The 22,402-nt window shown below is 35.5% G+C and overlaps 2 pseudogenes; both read right to left on the reverse strand.

The window, feature by feature from the left end:
- On the reverse strand, positions 3,157-4,069 carry LOC102175837 (annotated as a pseudogene).
- On the reverse strand, positions 20,647-21,595 carry LOC102176104 (annotated as a pseudogene).

The raw sequence follows: 22,402 nt of genomic DNA on the forward strand, positions 1-22,402 counted from the left end.
AAATAAATTTATATTAAAAAAATAAAAATACAAATGGGCCATTTATGGATGTATGACTCTGGATGAGCTATTTAATTTTTTAAGCTTCAGTTTTCTGTATTTAAAATGGAGTTGAAATTTCAAAAGTATTTCTTAGAAATAATTGCAATAACATAAAGGAAATTATTCTAAAATCATGTGGCACTTAATATATGTTAAGAAGACTAATTTTCTTCATTTTTGCTTACTTTAATTTTCTTTTGATTGTAATTAATTCTCAACTCTGGGGAGGATAATCATAGCAATTGTGTTTTAGAAAAGGTATTACTTACTTCAATGAAATAATAACTTTTGTATTTTCATTTCATTTAACTCTTATAACATACCTATGAACTTTTCATCTTTATTCCCAAATAAATAACTAGGCTAAGTTAGGTTCTGTACCTTAGATGTTTTATATAGCTAGCAAAGAATATACCAAAAATTAGTCTATTCTCTTAAACAAATTACTTCAAAGCCTATATTCAGTTAGAAACAAACAACAGAAATAATAATTACCTGCCTTTATTTAATAGTGAGGGCTTTTCTGGTGGCTCAGTGGTAAAGTATCTTCCTGCCAATTCAGGAGACACTGGTTCGATCCCTGGGTTGGGAAGAATCCCTGGAGAAGGAAATGGCAACCCACCCCAGTATTCTTGCTTGGGAATTCTATGGACAGAGTGGGCTATATAGTCCTTAGGATCACAAAGAGTTGGACATAACTGAGTGACTAACACTACCACTTCCACAGCACAGTGAATCAGTTATGCATATGCATACCATCCACTCTTTTTTAGATTCTTTTTCCATACAGGTATTACAGAGGATTGAGTACAGTTGCCTGTGCTGTATAGCAAGCTCTTATCCTATTTAATTTGTTGAGTTGATAGGTAATAAATCACTGATAAAATTTGAGAGACTTCCACTGCTATCTATTTGCCAAACTTACCTCTGATTTTTGTACAAGTTCGTTAACATTCGAGTGGCTGCAATATAAACATGTTAGCAGCTACCAGGGTTGTAATCCATTTCTGCAAAAAACATGTCTTCTCATTGCACAAATTTGCTTCCTATTGTCAATGTTTTTGTCTTAAATTCCTCTCTTATTCAGAAAGGATATGTTTATTTGACAATAGAGAATGCGAAAAAGTAAATATATGCAAGATAAAAAATATCAGGTGTTTAAAAACCCTCTGGAATTGTTTCTGCATAGATTTTAAGTAGCACAAGCTACTTAATGTTTTATCTATTCTCTCTCATACAGGCTCAAGGGAACTAATTCAGCAAATTAAAATTGCCAGAACAGAAATGTGCACAAAACACGAAGGAATATAAAACATAAAACACATTAGTAATGGAATTAGAAAAGAAAGCTTGAGAACAGTATCCAATGAGACCAAAACAAACAAACAAACAAACAAAAACCCAACACTAAGTGTGAAGCCTTTTTCCCTTGACATCATTTTTAGACAGATATTAGCAACCAATTATCTTAATTCCTAGTACAGATTTCTACCCAATATTCCATGTCATTTTTTTTAAAACTGGTAATCTACCACATTTAACTAACTACATTCATTAACTGCATTATTTTTAATCTGTCTTCCAGTAAAAAATTTTGTTACCATTATACTGCTATACATTAAAAGTATAATAGTTTATACTTTTTTCCTACTCCTTCTGTTGCTCAGCACAACAGAAATTGAAGAGGTATCTTGTTTTGATTAGTCCATTAATCTGCATGCCAAGCATAACTTTAGGAGTTAGTACCTTGGTAAATAGACTGTAATTATATTAATATAAATATGCACAAGTGAAATGATGGGGGTGAAAGGCAACAGAATCATTCAGGTCCTTAGTAAACACTGTGAGAAATTTGCAGGTCCTTACAGAGTTTCAAATAAGTATACAGTCAAACATATAAATATTTTTTGTTTGCTTTTTCAAATTGAGCTCTCATATTGGTTATATTGGAGAAGGCAAGGGCAACTCACTCCAGTATTCTTGCCTGGGAAACCTCATCGATAATAGAGCCTGGGGGGCTATGGTCTATGGGGTCACAAAGAGTCAGACATGACTAAACAGCTGCAGCAGCATTGACTAATTAGGCAAATTACTCAGACAAATCACTCAAATTTTCTGAGCATCTATTTACACATTTGTGTATGATGAGATAATCATGCCTAATTTGTCATACAGCCTGTCAGATGGCTCAGTGATAAAGAAATCGCCTGCCAGTGAGGAGATGCAGGAGACTCGAGCTTGATCCCTGGGTCAGGAAGGTCCCCTGGAGGAGGAAATGGCAACCCACTCCTGTATTCTTGCCTGGGAAATCCCAGGGACAGAGGAGCCTGGTGGGCTACAGCCCATGGGTTGAAGAAAGTCAGACACTGAGCGCACATGCAATTTGCTATCTACCTGTAAGGCTACATAAGATATGAAACAGAACATACTTAATTCAACATACACAATTCAATAAACACTCTCTGTAGAAGAAATATTATTCAAGAAATTCCTGTTAAAGTTTCAGGTGGCATTAGAGTCATGGTAGCTGACTATTCCTTTTTATGTATTTATAAAAATAATGTAGATACATAAGGAGAGTATATGAAATAAACATAACACGTGCCTTCAACATAACTAAGAATTATGAGATATTATGAACTTTAGGAAAATAAATATCCAAGTCCATCAGATGAGTGGAAAGAACTGGACAGATACTGCAGATAATGTGCAAAAAATATAGTTGTTGATTATTTATTTCATATTCTACAACTTTAAGAAATTGCTATATTAATACCAAAAGATAGTATTTAAGAGTAAGCTTATTAAAACATTAAAATGTTTACTCCTTTAGAAATTACCATATTAAATATTTTATTCAATATGAGATTATTTATTATTTAGAATAATTGATAAAATAATTTATGTTCTAAAGCTACTGGTTTTCTATTTGGAATTGTAAGTCAGTGATTATATGGAAGCTATAGATAGTTTGAAAGGAAGACACAGCATAGTCAATTTCATTAAAAAGGAAGTTTGAGCTAATGAGCTCAGCAGTGCAGATGATATCTGTGAGATGGAGCTAGGTGGACACTGTAGAAGTTAAATTGCATTCATTCATGTTAATACACACTTTCATTCATTTCTAGAAAATATCACTTTATGAACCAAGTTTTTCAAAGCTTGTTTTACTTGGTTGTTCCTCAAGGTATAAATAAAAGAATTTAACATGGGGGCAATTGAAGTGTTGGGAATAGCTACTCCTTTGGTCAATGAAGCTCTTTCTTTTGCTGAAGGCTTGACGTACATGAATATACAGCTTTCGTAAGAAATGGAAATGACAATCATGTGAGAGGAACATGTGGAGAAAGTCTTTCTCCTCTGAGTAGCCGATGGTATTCGCAAAATGGTGCTAATAATGCACATGTAGGAGAGAATCACTAATGCCAATGTGAAGAGCAGAGTCACAAAAGCAAAGTAAAAGCCGATCATCTCTAAAAGCCACGTATCTGAGCATGAGAGTTGCAAAATGGGGAAATAATCACAGGAGAAGTGATATGCTGGAAGCACAGAAATCTAACTGAAGGATAAGCATGAGTGCTGGGAGAATGGTAAGAAATCCCCCTAGCCATGAACTAAAGACCAGCAAAGTGCAGATTTTCTTGTTCATGATGATGGTGTAGTGGAGAGGCTTGCAGATGGCAACATACCGATCTTAAGACATGGCAGTGAGAAGGAAAAACTCAGACACACCCATGAAGATGAAGAAAAATAACTGAGCCAAGCAACTGTTATAGGAAATAGTCTTGACTTTAGTAATGATTGCCCCCAAAAACCTGGGGATAGAGACACTGGTGAATGTAATCTCTAAGAAGGAGAAATTCCGGAGGAAATAACACATCGGCGTCTTTAGATGACAGTCTGTTAAAGTGAGGATGATGATGGTTAAGTTTCCAGCAACACTAAAGATAAAAGTGACAACCTGAAGCTCTGGGTTGTCTGATATGCCCAAGAGGATGAATTCTGTAAGCATTGTGTGGTTTCTCATACTGATTTTATTGTCTTTAAGCCAAATCTGTTGGTATAAAACAAAACGAAGAATAAGTGAATAGTAAAGGAATTGAAGATTTAGATACTGGAATTATTAGTTCTCATTAAAGGAAGCACTGGACCTTTTTTCCTGTAAGAATTTTTGCAATATCCACTCACTTCTACTAAAGCAAAATACTTTATACATTGTCTGTTAAAAAGAAAAAATGTATTTACAGGTCTATGTTAAAAGTCCTCATATTAGAGATTTGACATAAAACCTCTACGTAGGACTAAATTTTCTATGTGAGCAAATATCTTTTAATTACATTTTCTACAGCCATATTTACTAGCCAAATCTGTAGTTTAGATATTAAGATGTTAGTTTCTAGTTTCCAGGATGCTGTGCTTATAGGATTGAAATATCTAATTTTGAGTTATGGTTCTGATACCATGTACAAACTGTATTGGCTTAGGAGGTTTCAGTGGCAACTGATGACCCAATGACAATTCCTGAGCTTAATAATAGCTATGATTTTTTCTTTCTTAGTATATATTTCTTCAATATGCCCAAAATAAATAAATGTGTTTACAATCACATATACATGGAACTAGAATTGCCTTGCTTATAAATAAGAACAAAGTTCTAAATGAAAAGAAAGAAATAAGACATTAAAGATATTGACTAGTGCCACATAGAGCTATATGAATATTGCATTTCTATGACATACTGATCCTTGTATGACAAAACCAATACAGTATTGTAAAGTAATTAACTTCCAATTAAATAAATTTATATTAAAAAATAAATAAATAAAAATAAATTTACAGTCATCTCATTTTTTAAATTTTGCTGCATTTACTCTTTTTACCCTTATGTGTCTGAGGACAGGACAGAATGCAAGAGGGAGCCTTCTGATGCCAAAATAGCCCATTAACTTCTTTCTAGGAGGCTAAGTCATTAGAATAAATAAAATTCTGTTTAAGATTTACTGTTTAGTAACCAAAATTGTTCAAAAGTAATCTATAAAATTTTTATTCATCTTGATCGCTCTTTATTCTTAGCAACCAGAATTGTGTCTCTGTGTAAGCTCTTATGAATATTTATTTTCTTTATATAGCATGAACTAGAACAGTCAACAGGTGGTAAGTATCAAAGCTCGTATAGTGCCTTCATTTGCTCTTTAAGTCCTTCCTAACAGTCAGCATTTTCTTCCTTTAAGAATAAACATATTTTGTTATACATATTAGCAAAATTGGCAGCTCAAAAGGCAGAAAATATTGCTGTGTTTTGAACAATGGTTGAAATATTAAAATGCAAAACAAGTAATAGTAAATATGTTAAAGCAATTTATTCTGACAAAATAAACTTTTGGATGGAAAAAAGGTGAAATACACATTTAAAAACTGGGAACATTCATACTTTCTGATACATCTAATGATTCCAGTCAGAAATATAATCCCAGATTTTCTTTATTTACTTAAAATATGAGATGTAATGCATTTGTATTATACTTTAGGAGATTTTTTGGTCATTATCTCATCCTTGTCTCCATTATATAAAAGTATCTTACATAGAGAAAACACAGGCTTGATTTCATGGATATTTTCTACAAACTCTGCTACAAAAATTTGTTTTTTCATTTCTTTCATCTTGCCATATAAAGGCAAATAAACATTGTCCTGACTGAAACTTTAAGAAATTATTCTTGCAATCCTGAGAGTTCTTGAAGGAAAAGTTGAAGAAACACTGCTTAATGACTGGAAGGTAAAACATATCCAAGCTCCCTAGATAAGATGAAGATTGACTATTATCAAAAGAGTAAACGATTTTACCTTCTTTGGTCACTGCTTAAATCTCTGAAACCAGAGGGATGATAGAAAGGGTGTAAGAAGAGATAATTCAAGAGATGTAGTGATGTCATGACATACACTTTTCCAGAAGCTAATGAATAGAGCAGGATAAAAGGGAAAGTGTGCCAACCAGTTGGTTTTCCTTTGGTTCAACTTAAATTTCTCTAATAAGCACATGGCACTCAGTCCATACTTGGGAGGTAATTTATCCTCAGTTCCTTTGGGGCGGATTGAATACAGGGCTGAGCTACACCATAGTGGACCCTTCACTAAGGGTAGTACCTATGTTTCACTCATTTTCACATCTCCACCAGCACAAAGTAGAATGAATGAGTAAAGAAAGCATTTTAATATCCTTAAAAATACGAAGAGTACTTGAAACTTTACTATTTTTTCATTCTAATAGTTACATATGCTTAATGTTATGAGAATCAAGTATGAGAGAACCAGTATCAAATCAGCACATTGTGACTTATGGGATGACCCTTATGTTTCCAAATGAATTTTTGTTTGCCCTCAAAGCTTAAAATTATATAATATTACATTTTTGTACTGTGGTCTGCTACATATTTTTCTTTATATTCAGCTCTAAACATAGCCACATTCATACACTCAGAGATACATTTTTTTCTTCTTACATTAATGCAACTTTATTACAGAAATTATCTGGCAATTTTCTTTTATTTTCAGTTAATAATATGTAATGGATATTATTTGTTATCAAATTATCTAGATGGAACTCATTATAATGATTGCATAGAATACCAGAGGAAATGTATATAATTTGGTAATTTCATTGTTGATTGAGATTTAGGGAATTAGTCTGCTACCAATTTCACATCATTGGTAACAATGTTGTCTATTTTTATGTATTTTTTTTGCATACATAGAAGTATTGATGTAACATATATACTAAACTTTGATAGATACTTCAAAATTTCTCTCCTGCAGACAAGAATGAACTCTTTCAGTGCATGATAATCAGTACTGGACTCATTCACAAATTTTATAGAAGGATGAAAATCATGCCACAATTAATTTAATAAAAATATCATAAAGACCGCATCATGGTGCCTAGGTGACTAGGTTTTGATGTTAAAGAGAGCCAAGCTCTCTGTAACTTTCCAACCTGATTTAACCTTTCTGAGATTGCTCTGCCCATAAAATGAGAATCCTAACAGTCCTCATTCATAGTATACTGTAAAGATTAAAGTGATAATGTATAAATTAGCAGAATAGTCCCAACTCTGGGATCAAAACCAGGTCTCCCACATTGCAGGGAGACTCTTTACTAGCTGAGCCATCAGGGAAGCCCAAGAATACTGGAGTGGTAGCCTCCAGTGGTATTCAATGGATAAGATAGGGTAGCCTATCCATTATCCAGCAGAGCTTTCTGACCCAAGAATCAAACCGGGTTCTTCTGCATTGCAGGCGGATTCTTTACCAACTGAGCTGCCAGGGAAGCTCTAGTAGTGTATAAAAGTCAATCTTACTTTAAATTTCACATTCTGCAATTAATAGGTCGATCATTTTTATTTCTATTTCTCATCCATTAATGGTCTGTTTTATTTTTTATTATTTTTTTAATTTTTATTTTTACTTTATTTTACTTTACAATACTGTATTGGTTTTGCCATACATTGACATGAATCCACCACGGGTGTACATGCGATCCCAAAAATGAACCCCCATCCCACCTCCCTACCCACAACATCCCTCCAGGTCATCCCCGTGCACCAGCCCCAAGCATGCTGTATCCTGCATCGGACAGAGACCTGTGATTTGATTCCTACATGATAGTATACATGTTTCAATGCCATTCTTCTAAATCATCCCACCCTCTCCCTCTCCCTCTGAGTCCAAAAATCCGCTATACACATCTGTGTCTTTTTTGCTGTCTTGCATAGAGGGTCATCATTGCCATCTTTCTAAATTCCATATATATATGTTAGTATACTGTATTGGTGTTTTTCTTTCTGGCTTACTTCACTCTGTATAATCGGCTCCAGTTTCATCCATCTCAACAGAACTGATTCAAATGTATTCTTTTAAATGGCTGAGTAATACTCCATTGTGTATATGTACCACAGCTTTCTTATCCACTCATCTGCTGATGGACATCTAGGTTGTTTCCATGTCCTGGCTATTATAAACAGTGCTGCGATGAACAGTGTCTCTTTCAATTCTGGTTTCCTTGGTGTGTATGCCCAGCAATGGGATTCCTGGGTCATATGGCAGTTCTATTTGCAATTTTTAAAGGAATCTCCACACTGTTTCATTGCAATGAAAAGAATAAAATACTTAGGAATATATCTACCTAAAGAAACTAAAGACCTATATATAGAAAACTATAAAACACTGATGAAAGAAATCAAAGAGGACACTAATAGATGGAGAAATATTCCATGTTCATGGATCAGAAGAATCAATATAGTGAAAATGAGTATACTACCCAAAGCAATTTACAAATTCAATGCAATCCCTATCAAGCTACCAGAAATATTTTTCACAGAACTAGAACAAATAATTTCAAGATTTGTATGGAAATACAAAAAACCTCGAATAGCCAAAGCAATCTTGAGAAAGAAGAATGGAACCGGAGGAATCAACTTGCCTGACTTCAGGTTCTACCACAAAGCCACAGTCATCAAGACAGTAGGGTACTGGCACAAAGACAGACATATAGATCAATGGAACAAAATAGAAAGCCCAGAGATAAATCCACACACATATGGACACCTTATCTTTGACAAAGGAGGCAAGAATATACAATGGAGTAAAGACAAGCTCTTTAACAAGTGGTGCTGGGAAAACTGGTCAACCACTTGTAAAAGAATGAAACTAGATCACTTTCTAACACCACACACAAAAATAAACTCAAAATGGATTAAAGATCTAAATGTAAGACCAGAAACTATAAAACTCCTACAGGAGAACATAGGCAAAACACTCTCAGACATAAATCACAGCAGGATCCTCTATGATCCACCTCCCAGAATTCTGGAAAGAAAAGCAAAAATAAACAAATGGGATCTAATTAAAATTAAAAGCTTCTGCACAACAAAGGAAAATATAAGCAAGGTGAAAAGACAACCTTCTGAATGGGAGAAAATAATAGCAAATGAAGCAACTGACAAACAACTAATCTCAAAAATATACAAGCAACTTCTGCAGCTCAATTCTAGAAAAATAAATGACCCAATCAAAAAATGGGCCAAAGAACTAAATAGACATTTCTGCAAAGAAGACATATGGATGGCTAACAAACACATGAGAAGATGCTCAACATCACCTATTATTAGAGAAATACAAATCAAAACCACAATGAGGTACCATTTCACACCAGTCAGAATGTCTGCGATCCAAAAATCTGAAAGCAATAAATGCTGGAGAGGGTGTGGAGAAAAGGGAACCCTCCTACACTGTTGGTGGGAATGCAAACTGATGGTCTGTTTTAACTTGTGTTCACTTTTCCTTGGCTTTGTTGTCTTTTTATTTATTAGTAGGATATATCTGTTATGAATAGTAACCTGCAGTCATATCTGTGGCAGGATGTTTTCAGAGACGAGCCTTCCTTTTTAACTTTTAATAGAGTGGTTCAACTATGAAAGTTGTACAGTCTGTCATGAAATCTTGGTGACCTATTCTTCTCAATACATCCTTTCATGTATTTCAAAATTCTATAAATATCTGCTTATATTCACTTCTATGACTTTGCTTTCTACATTTTTGTCTTTGGTCCATCCAGAGTTTATTATTATATCAGATATGGATTTTTTTGTTTGCTTTTTAAATGCATAACTAATTGCCCTGACATCAATGAGCTAGAGACAATATGAGAGTTTGGACAGTGAGTTGCTAAGAGCATCAATGTCCTGTTATTCTGTTAACAGATTCTGTCTAGCTCATTGTTCTCATTAACAAGATTTGTATGTCATTTTTAAGCTGAGAAAATAACTGACTCAACTGAAATATTGCCTTGCCTATGAGAAATCTCATATTTCTTATAGGCATATGAGAATATGAAATAATTCTCATATTCCAAAAAAAAAGGATTTTTCTTTGACTTCAATGTAAAGAGTCTAATTTTTAAAAAGTCCTGTAAGATTGAATCCCCTCCTTCCATTCAGACCTGCTGCCTTACATCCACCTTCACTTTTTCATTGGAGCATACTTGTGTTTTTTGTTTATTTGTTTCAACAGTCTGATGATCTGCCTCTTGGAAGTGGTTTCTTTGGAACTTCAATTCTCTTCTAGTCATCCGATAAATCTACTTTATTCTTTATGGCAGTATTCCCTGAATCTTTGATTTTCCCAAACTCTTACATGTTTCCATTATGCCTTGCACTTCATCTTTGCAGTAGTGGTTATATTTTAATTGCTAACATGGTCTCATTCTCACTAGACTGTAAGTTTCATGGTATAAGTGATAAGTCACATGTGCGGATATTTAAATAAAAATATGAATTAGTTGCAGTGAGACGACCCAGAGGGATGGTACGGGGAGGGAGGAGGGAGGGGGAGTTCAAGATGGGGAACACATGTATACCTGTGGTGGATTCATGTTGATGTATGGCAAAACCAATACAATATTGTAAAGTAATTAACCTCCAATTAAAATAAATAAATTTATATTTTTAAAAAACTACAAACTCAAATCCTCAGTTACATTAATTTCATTTCAAGTACTCCAAAGCCAAATGTGGCTAATGGCTAATATATTGAATAGCACAGATTACAGAGCAGTCCCATTAATGCAGATAGTTTTATTGGATGCTTATTTCTCTTTCCGTTACTCTTGAAATATTGCTTAAGTGCATGGCATCTTTCTGGAACCAAGGGCCTGTGTGACCTCTGTTCTGACCTTATCAAATTGCTCATCGTTTCTTATAATTCCTAGGCATTCTCTCTCTCTCTCTCAGACACACACAGACATACACACATACATGCACATATTTTTCTTTAAGGTTTTATCTAAATGTCATATATTCCTTGAAATCTTCCCCGGTTTGCAAAGCCAGGATTAGGTGCCCTCTGTTCTTTGCTTTCTTAAAACTTTGAACACTTATCTTACTCTATTGCAATTACTCATACATATATCTTTTTGCATTATAATGATACGTAATGTGGAGAAAATGGCCTTTGTTTAATTCATCTTTATACACCTTAAGCCAAGAAAAGAAATGCACCAAACTTGATTTTTATATATATAAAATGTTAATATATATAAAAGTTTGGATTATCCATATATATATCACTGTATATATAATATATATTACAGTATATACATTACTGTATTTTAACTACTAATCAAATTAGTAGTTATATATATTACTGTATTTTGACTACTAATCAGTTTGTTAAGAACTCTTTCATCAGTGTTTAAGACAGATATAGAGCTGTAATTTCCTCTACAGGAAGGAATATATATATATATATATAACTGTATATATTATATATATGATAGATATTATTGTATTATATATAATTACAGTATAATTATATATATTACTGTATTTTAACTAGTAATCAAATTTTGTTAAGAAATCTTTCATCAATGTTTAAGACAGATATTGAGCTGTAGTTTCCTCTCCTTACAATTTATTTTTCTGGTTTCAGATAAGGATAATGCGAATAAAAAGTTAGTAAATTTTTTTATTTGGGGAAGATTTTTAACACCACCTTCACACACTTGAATAGATGTAGGGCTAGTCATGCCTTCCTCAGTGAGTTTCTTAAGTTTGTGTCTTTCAAGAAGAGGTTCATTTCATTTATCATATTTATGATCATAATATTATTTGTAATTTTCCTTATTTCCTTTTAATATCTATGGGATCATGAATATACCTTTTACTTCATTATTGATATTAGCAGTTTGTGTATTTTCTTTTTCTTTGGTTAGCCTTGTTAGATATTATTTGCTTGAATTAATTTTTCAAAAAAGTAACTTCTGTTGCTTGTGCTATAGTGTCATATCTAAAAAAATATCATTGCCAAGAATAATGTCAAGGAAATTTCTCCTATGTTGCCTCAGGGTTTCATAGTTCCAGGTCTTACATTTAGGCTTTCAATCAATTTTGAGTTAATTTTTTGTTGAGTATTGTTAAATATGGGTCCACTTTCACTCTTTTAAATATTCAGTTTTCATAATTAACGTTTATTGAGGGTACATGTGTACACATTGATTATCCTTGACTTCCTTATAAAATATTATTTGACCACTGAGGCACTGGTTTATTTTGAAGCACTCAATTCCATTACATTAATTTATGTGCATGTTTTTATACCTGTAGCATACTGCTTTGATTCCTATAGCTTTGTAAAATAGTTTGACATTCAGAAATGTAATGTTTCCAGCTTTGTTTATTCTCAGGATTGTTGTGGATATTCAGGGTCTTTTGTATGTCAATATGAATTCTATTTCTGAAAAAATACCATTAGAATCTTAATAGAGATTTTATTTAATCTACACATGGCTTCAGGTAGTAATATTAATTTTTAGAATCCATGAAGAGTATACTTTTCCATGTATTTGTGGCTTCTTCAATTTTTTTTACAATGTCATATCATTTTAGGTCTATAGATCTTTCACCTTCTTGGTTAAATTTATTCTTAAGTATTTTATTGTTTCTGTGTTGTGATAAGTGGAATTTAAATGTTACCTCTTTTTCAGATAGTATGTTGTTGTCATATACAAGCACAACTGATTTTTGTATGTATATTTTTTATCCTGCAATTTTGCTGAATTTGTTGATTAACTCAACAGTTTTCTTGGGTTTTCTATATATAATACCATATCATCTGCAAACAGAAACATTTTTAATTCTCCTTTGATTTTGATGCCTTTTATTTCTTTTTCTTTCTTGATTGTTCTTGCCAGGACTACCAGTGCTGTGGTGAATAGGAGTGGTGAACAAGAACACCATTGTCTTGTTGCTAATCTTTACGGAAAAGCTTTCAAACCTCCTCACTGTGTATGATGTTATGTAATTGTCATAAATGGCCTTTTTATGTTGAGGTACATTCTTTTTTTTTTTTTTGAGGTATGTTCTTTCTGTATTCAGTTTGTTGAGATTTTGTTGTTTTTAGTTTTTTTCTTCATCTACTAGATGAAGATGTAATTAACATATACAACTTTATTTGAATTTAAGGTGGTGGTGTTGTTGTTCAGTCACTCAGTCATGTCTGACTTTTTGCAACCCCATGGACTGCAGCATGCCAGGCTTCCGTGTCCTTCACCAACATCCAGAGTTTGCTCAAACTCATGTCCATTGAGCTGGTGATGCCATCCAACCATCTCATCTTCTGTTGTCCCCTTCTCCTCCTACCTTCAATCTTTCCCAGCATCAGGGTCTTTTCTAATGAGTTGATTCTTCACATGAGGTGGCCAAAGTATATAAGTTTCAGCTCATCGGTCCTTCCAATGAATATTCAAGACAGATTTCCTTTAGGATTGACTGGTTTGATCTCCCTGCAGCCTAAGGGACTCTCAAGAGTCTTCTCCAATACCACAGTTCATAAGCATCAGTTCTTCAGTGTTCAGCTTTCTTTATGGTCCAATTTGACTTATATACATGAAAAGATTACCACAATATGTTTAATAAAAATCCATCATTTCATATCAATTCTAGATTGAAGAAAAAATTATTTTTTCTTTATGATAAGAATTCTTAGGATTTACTATCTAAATAACATTAATATGAAATATAGAGCAGTGCTAAATATAGCAATCATGCTATACATTACACCGTTAGTAATTATTTAGACTTATAACTGGAAGTTTGTACTCTTGACCTCCTTGGTCATCATACAAAGATAACGCATTATTACTGCTTATATTCCAACCATGTACATTTCATCTTCATGACTCATTTATTCTGTAGTGGAATGTTGTACCTCTTCACCTGTTTCAACCATCTCTTAACCCCATTCCATCTTTTTTCTCTTAATCTATGACACTTATTTCTGTTGTGTTATATTTGTTCATTTGTAGTTTTTTTTTTTTATGTCACATGTAATTCAAATCATGTGGTACTTATTTTTCTTTGTCACATATATTTCACATATAATACTCTCTAGGTCTATTCACGTTATCCCAAATGGCAAGATGTCATTCTTTTTTATGGATGAGTAATATTGTGTTTTCAGAGAAGGCACTGGCAACCCACTCTAGTACTCTTGCCTGGAAACTTCCATGGACGGAGGAGCCTGGTGGGCTGCAGTCCATGGGGTCGCTAAGAGTCGGACATGACTGAGTGACTTCCTTTTCACTTTAAACTTTCATGCATTGGAGAAGGAAATGGCAACCCACTCCAGTGTTCTTGCCTGGAGAATCCCAGGGATGGAGGAGCCTGATGGGCTGCCATCTATGGGGTCGCACAGAATTGGACACAACTGAAGTGACTTAGCAATATTGTGTTTATATTTTAATCTATTCACCTATTGATAGGAATTTGGGTTGCCTCCATATTTTGACTATCATGAGTAATGTTGCAATGAAAATAAGGGCACATGCATCTTTTCAAAATAGTGTTTTGTTTTCTTTAGGAAAAAATATAAGAAGTAAGACTGCTGGATCCTATGCAAGGTTTATTTTTAATCCTTATAAGAGGCCCCAAAATGTTTTCCATAGTGGCTGCACCAATTTACATTCCCAGCAACAGTGCAAAGAATTCCCTTTTCTCCATATCCTCACCAACACCTATTTTTGTTATCTTGTTAACGATCTTGACAGGTGCAGATGATACCTACTTGTAGTTATGATTTGCATTTCCCTCATGATTAGTGATACAGAGCACATTTTCACATGGTATTGACCTTCTTCCTTGGAAAATGTCTACTTAGGTCCTATGTCCACTATAATTGTTTGTTTCCTTTCATGTTGAGATGTAGGAGTCTTGCATACTTTTGAATACTAATCTTTTATGAGACTATTGTTTGCAAACAGCTTTTTCCGTTCAGTAGGCAGTTTCTTCTTTTTGTTGATAGTTTCCTTCACTGTTCAAAACGTTTTAGTTTGATGCGGTCCCATTTGTTTATTTTTGGTTTTCTTGTCCTTGCCTGAGAAGATATATCCTAAAAGTTATTCCTAAGATCTATGTCAAAGACTGTACTGCGTAAGTTTTCTTCTACTAGTTTTAGGGTTTGGGGTCTTACATTCAAGTCCTCAGTTCATTTTGACTTTATTTTTGCAAAAAGTGTGGTAAAGTAGCCCAGTGTGATTGATTTTCATGTGGCCATCCAGTTTTCCCAACATCCATTCATTGGAGAAGCTGTCTTTTCCCCATTTTATAATCTTGCCTCTTTTGTAAATTAAGTGACCATGTAAACACAGGTTTATTTCTGTGCTCTCCATCTGTTTCCTTGATTTTCTGTCTGTATCCTATGGAGCCAGACTGTACACTGGGGTAAATGAAGGAAAGAGGTATAATCTATAACTTCAATTATTTTATAGATTACTTAGTATAGTAGCACTATAAATAAATATTTAGAGTTTAAGTTTTATATATAGATGTATACATTCCTTAGCCCCAGGGGAAGGATTTATCCTCTACCTGAGGGTGTTGTACCAGCTGACAATAGGAAAAACTACCAGAGTGATTACATAGAAATTTTTATTCCTGGTAAAATAATCACTCTTGAATACTATTTTCAGCAAAAAGCCTACAACTTAGTGTTTTCATATATACAGTATTTTGTAAGGAATGATGTCATCACAGAGAAAAAATTGAGAGTACTCTTGCCTGGAAAATCCCATGGGTAGAGGAGCCTGGTAAGCTACAGTCCATGGGGTCGCTAAGAGTCAGACACGACTGAGCAACTTCACTTTCACTTTTCACTTTCATGCATTGGAAAAGGAAATGGCAACCCACTCCAGTGTTCTTGCCTGGAGAATCCCAGGGACGGGGAAGCCTGATGGGCTGCCGTCTATGGGGTTGCACAGAGTCAGACATGACTGAAGCGACTTAGCAGCAGTAGCATATAAAAGTTATTCTCAAATTTCTGTTAAATTTTTTCACAGTAACCACTCACAATGTGTCAAGAAGGTTGTGGACTGCATTTGTGTTATATAGTTTCTTCATTATGTGCACCCTGAAGTATTATTTATTGCTGTTGTTATTTAGTTGCTAACTTGTGTTCAACTGTTTTGCAACCCCATGCACTATAGCTCTCCAGGCTCCTCTGTCTAATGGGAGTTCCCAGGCAAGAATACTAGAGTGGGTTGTCATTTCCTTCTCTAGGGGATTTTCTAGACCCAGGAATTGAACCTGCGTATTCTCCAAAATCACTGCAGATGATGACTGCAGCCATGAAATTAAAAGACTCTTACTCCTTGGAAGAAAAGCTATGACCAACCTAGATAGCATATTCAAAAGCAGAGACATTACTTTGTCAACTAAGGTCCGTCTAGTCAAGGCTATGGTTTTTCCAGTAGTCATATATGGATGTGAGAGTTGGGCTGTGAAGAAGGCTGACCGCCAAAGAATTGATGCTTTTGAACTGTGGTGTTGGAGAAGACTCTTGAGAGTCCCTTGGACTGCAAGGAGATCCAACCAGTCCATTCTGAAGGAGATCAGCCCTGGGATTTCTTTGGAAGGAATGATGCTAAAGCTAAAACTCCAGTGCTTTGGCCAGCTCATGTGAAGAGTTGACTCATTGGAAAAAACTTTGATGCTGGGAAGGATTGGGGGCAGGAGGAGAAGGGGACGACAGAGGATGAGATGGCTGGATGGCATCACTGACTTGATGGACATGAATCTGAGTGAACTCCGGGAGTTGGTGATGGACAGGGAGGCCTGGCGTGCTGCGATTCATGGGGTCGCAAAGAGTCGGACACGACTGAGTGACTGAACTGACTAATCCTGCTTGGCAGGTGGATTCTTTACCACTGAACCACCAGGAAGACCATGCACTAAGTTCCATTTTTTAAAAAGAAAGAAATCCAGTTTGAAAACTTATCATAAAGCTACAATCATCAAGAGACTGTGATACTGGCATAACAGTCAACATACAGATCAAAGGAATAGACAAAGAACTCTAAGGTAGAACCACACATTTATGGTCAATTGATTTTTAACAAGAGTGAAAAGATTGTTCAAAGAAGTAACAACTTTTGTAAGAAGCCATGTTGGGAAAACTAGATATGTACATGCAAAAGAAATCTCTATCTCACCCCATAGATGAAGGTTATATATAGGGCTTCTTTGGTGGTCCACTGGTTAAAAGTCTGGCTTGCAATGCAGGGGACACAGGTTCCATCCCTGATCCAAGAGGATTTCATGTGCTGAGGGGCAACTGAGCCCATGCACCACAACTACTGAGCTTGTGCATTAGAGCCAGCAGGCCACAACTACTTAGCCCAAGAGCTGTAAACACTGAAGTTTATGTATCTAGAGCCTGTGCTCCACACTGAAGTTCATGTATCTAGAGCCTGTGCTCCACAAGAACAGAAGCCACCACAATAAGAAGCCTGAGCACTCCAATGAAGAGTAGCCCCCATCCACTGCAAACTAGATAAAGATAGTATGCAGCAACAAAGATGCACTACAGACCAAACAAATAAATAAATAAAAAGAAAATCAAATCTTTTTAAAGAAAAGACTGTATATAAAGATCAACTCAAAAGAAAAAAAATATTATTATGGGCATTAAAAGTATACATTTCTTAGAAGAAACCATACACATAACTCCTTGTAACTTTGAATTAGGCAATGATTTCTTAAATAGGACACCAAAAGCACAAACAGCAAAAGAAAAAAAATTAACATGGCTTTGTCAGGCAAGTGTATTCGCCTCAGTTCTGTCTCATCACAACAAAGATTTGGAGTGACAGCCATTAAAGCCTTAGGCATGTCACAGCTTTCGGGTCTTGGACAGACTGTGTTATACCTCTCAGGTCTTGAATGGACCGTGTTATAGCTCTTAGACAAATCAGTGTTACAGCTCCATGTTACAGCTCTGTTTTATTTAGATAATAGCAGGAAAATCCATCCTCGAGGTGTGAGGACATGTCGACCCAAAGACAGGAAGAGAAGAGCACCCCAGCATGCGGGAGAGAGAGAGAGACCCCCCCCCCAGCCCTTTGACTCCTCTTTTTATGTTTTTTCTCCCCCTGGGCCTGCACTATGTAAACTGGGCTAGCCAAGAGTGCTGTTTTTTCTACCTGAGGTCCTCACTCCAGTCCTCAGATCTTCCTTTGTTCTATTTTTGCAGGCTTTTTCCTTCCTTGTCTTTTAGCCACCACCATTCTGGACTCCTGTTTCCTATTCTAACTACCTAACAGCTTCATCAGAATTAAAACTTTAGTGATCAAAGGGCACTGTGAAGAAACTGAAAATAAAACCCAAAGAAGAAAAAAAAATTCACAAATCATGTATATAATAAGATTTTGGTGCTTTTTTAAAGGGTCTTCTTGGTGGCTCAGATGATAAAGAATCTGCCTGCAATGCAAGAGACCTGAGTTCAAACCTGTGTTTTTGTTTTTGTTTTTGTTTTTTTTGTGTGTGTGTGTGTTTTTAAGACTTATTGAATGCAAACACTCTGTTGATGGAGGTTTTTAGGGCCTTGAAAACAATAAGTACTTACTCCCCTATTTTCCCATAGAAGAGCAGATGGATAATAGTGTTGGCTTAAAAATGGTAAAATGAACCAGAAAACAACTCAGTTAAAATTGTTTCTTCAGGTACACATAGATAATAGTCTTACAATTAAATAAATACCTTTGTGATTTTTTTCACGTTTTTCTCTGATAGAATATTATATCCAGAATGGAAATCTATACATTTTAAGGAGATTTTGTAGATTTTTTTAAAGGATCTGACAGTATATAACCATAATCCTTTCTTAAAAGTCATTATATTGATATATTTAAGTGAGTATGTACAGGAAAGTGAAACTGTTAGTCATTGAGTCATGTACAGGGTCAAAGTTTATACAAATGCATTTGGTTGCAAAGGGTTGAACATGACTATAACCCACCAGGCTCCTCTGTCCATGAGATTCTCCAGGCAAGAATATGGAGTGGGTTGCCATTTTCTTCTCCAAGGGGTCTTCCTGACCCAGGGATCAAACCCGCAGCTCCTGCATTGCAGGTGGATTCTTTACCGCTGAGCTATAGGGGGAACAGGAGTGAGCAGAGAGGAAATTCCAAGAAGATTCAATTCATTATTTAAACACCCTTTAATTTTTCTCAGATATTCAAATTCTTAACAGTTCATCTCAGTTTTTTTCTAAAGATCTCTGGAGATATCTCACTGAGATTTGAATTCGTGGACACTATTTATTTTAATCCTCAAATAATGCATTTAGTATAAATATTAGCCCTCTACCTTGTCTTCTTGATGCAAACATTTGGACATCTGTCTTAAATACAGTTAACAGAGTGATCCTTCTAAAATGAAAATCTGGTTATATATGAACCACTGGCTTCAGAGTCACCTATAGTCTATGTTTCTATACTCCAGTTAAACTGAAAATATATATTTAGGGATGAGAACACGAACTTTAAATTTAAATAAGCTAACCAGGTAGGTGATTCTTATTTTTTCCAAATATTTAAGACTACCCGCTACAGAACAAGTACGTTTTTGGACATAAAAGTTTCTTATGATTAGAAGTCTGTATTTTTTTCCCTTGACTTGTTAAATATTATCTCAGCTGAGGCAACATCTTCTGTCAAGTGCAACTAACATTTCTCGACAGTTCAGTGTAGGCCAGATGCAGATTGTGCATTAGTTTATATAATGTATCATTTCATCCTCAAAATAACATTAAAATAAAATTATTGGTATTATATCTATTTCATAACTGGAGAAACTCAGCAACATAGAGTTTGAGAACCTTGATCAAGCTCATACAGATGTCTAAATTTAAGCCTTCAATGACTGGTCAGAAGAATAACACTTTGAGTTATCAGACGTGATATCAGCAAGTTGCACTTAAAGCATCAATACTTCCTAGAGGCCCAGTAGTGTGTGAGTGCTAAGTCACTTCAGTCATGTCTGACTCTTTGCGACACTATGGACTATAGCCCATCAGGCTCCTCTGTCCATGGGATTCTCCAGGCATGAATACTGGAGTGAGTGTCCATGTTCTTCTCCAGGTGATCTTCCCGATCCAGGGATGAAACCCATGTCTCCTACGTCTCCTTCATTCGCAGGCAAATTCTTAACCACTAGCACCACCCGGGAAACTTCAGAACCCTGGTGGTAGGATATGTTATTAATAATATTTACATCAATAAAATTTGTATATGATTAATATATAATTATACTAGTTTTTAAAAGTCAGAACCATGCATGTCTTGTAGAGAAAATAAAATTCAACATTTGTATTGCCAACGTGAAGAAAGGACTCACTGTAACACAGGAAAACACAAATTATCAACAGTGATAAGAAAGTAAAGTGCATTATGCTGAAAGCCTTGGTTAAAATGTTTTAAGAAGTCTAAATGAAATTGAAGTAAGTAAGTAAAGTCACTCAGTCGTGTCCGACTCTTTGTGACCCAGTGGACTACAGCCCACCAGGCTCCTCAGTCCATGGGCTTCTCCAGGCAAGAATACTGGAATGGGTTGCCATTTCCTTCTCCAGGGGATCTTCCCAACCCAAGGGGCGAACCTGGGTCTCCCACATTGGAGGAAGACGCTTTAACCTCTGAGCCACCAGGGAAGCCCTAATGAAGGACAGGTTAATTAAATCGTAAAATGTTAAAAAATTTTTTTGCTTTTCTCCATTTTTTCATGGTTAAACTTTTCCTCCCTTATTGAAAAACATGTAAATATTTTGAAGTAAATTTTTGAAAGCTTGTTTCTCTTGCTGGTTCCTAGTGTGTAAATGAAAGGGTTTAATATAGGGCAATTGAGGTATAAAGAACAGCTACACCTTTGGACAGAGTCACACTTTCCTTTGCAGATGGCTTCATGTAACTAAAGATACAGCTACCATAAGTAAGGGAGACTACAATCATATGAGAAGAACATGTGGGAAAAGCCTTTGTTATTTTCTGAGCAGACAGAATGTTTAGAATGGTCTTCATAATATATGTATAGGAAAGCATCACTAACAATAATGTGACCATGAGTATTCCAATAGCTGAGCCAAATGAAATCAATTCTAGGATATGAGTTGTCTGTGCAAGAAATCTGCAGCACAGGGGAAGTGTCACATACAAAATAATCAATTACTATGGAAGCACAGAATTCCAGTTTCATTCCCAAGAGCACTGGTGGAAAAGTAACCAGAAAGCCCACTGCCCATGAACTGAGTACAAGTTGGCAGCACACTTTTTTGCTCATAGTGATCAGGTAATGTAAGGGTTTGCAGATTCCTACATAATGATCAAAAGACATGTCAGCCAGTAGGTAAAATCCTGTAATGCCTAATAACAGAAAAAAGAATAGCTGAGATGCGCAACCATTGTAGGAAATGATTTTGTTTTCAGTCACGATGGCTATCAGGAATCTGGGAATACAGGTTGTTGTTAATGAAACTTCCAAGAGGGAGAGATTTTTGAGGAAAAAATACCTGGGAGTCTTGAGGTGGGATCCAGCAAGATAAGAAGGATGATGGATAAGTTTCCCATCACACTCAACATGTAGTTTAGGAAGAGAAACATAAAAATCACAATTTGCAATTCTGGTTCATCAGTCAGTCCCAGGAGAATGAATTCTATCTCTCTTGACTGGTTCTTCATTTCAGATTTAAGATCATGGCATGTGGTCCCATTACTTCATGGGAAATAGATGGGGAAACAGTGGGAACAGTGTCAGACTTTATTTAGGGGGGCTCCAAAATCACTGCGGATGGTGATTGCAGCCATGAAATTAAAAAACACTTACTCCTTAGAAGAAAAGTTATGACCAACTTAGATAGCATATTGAAAAGCAGAGAGATTACTTTGCCAACAAAGGTCCATCTAGTCAAGGCTATGGTTTTTCCAGTGGTCATGTATGGATGGGAGAGTTGGACTGTGAAGAAAACTGAGCACTGAAGAATTGATGCTTTTGAACTATGGTGTTGGAGAAGACTCTTGAGAGTCCCTTGGACTGCAAGGAGAGCCAACCAGTCCATTCTAAAGGAGATCGGTCCTGGGTATTCTTTGGAAGGATTGATGCTAAAGCTGAAACTCCAGTACTTTGACCACTTCATGCAAAGAGTTGACTCATTGGAAAAGACTCTGATGCTGGGAGGGATTGAGGGCAGGAGGAGAAGGGGATGACAGAGGATGAGATGGCTTGATGGCATCACCAACTCGATGGACATGAGTTTGAGTGAACTCCGGGAGATGGTGATGGACAGGGAGGCCATCACCTCCCTGAGGTGAGGTGATGAGAGACTGAACTGAGAGACTGAAATGAGCTGAACTGAACTGAAAAAGACTTAGGAAAACCATTCTTACAGCAGATGTAACAGTACTTTTTAAAAGGCTGCAAACATAGAAAAAATATTCAGAAATGTAAATAAGTTTAATAGTTTGATCCAGTGTGCCAAGACATAAAAG

Source organism: Capra hircus, chromosome 5, assembly GCF_001704415.2.
Source record: "Capra hircus breed San Clemente chromosome 5, ASM170441v1, whole genome shotgun sequence".
Classification (NCBI taxonomy): Eukaryota; Metazoa; Chordata; class Mammalia; order Artiodactyla; family Bovidae; genus Capra; species Capra hircus.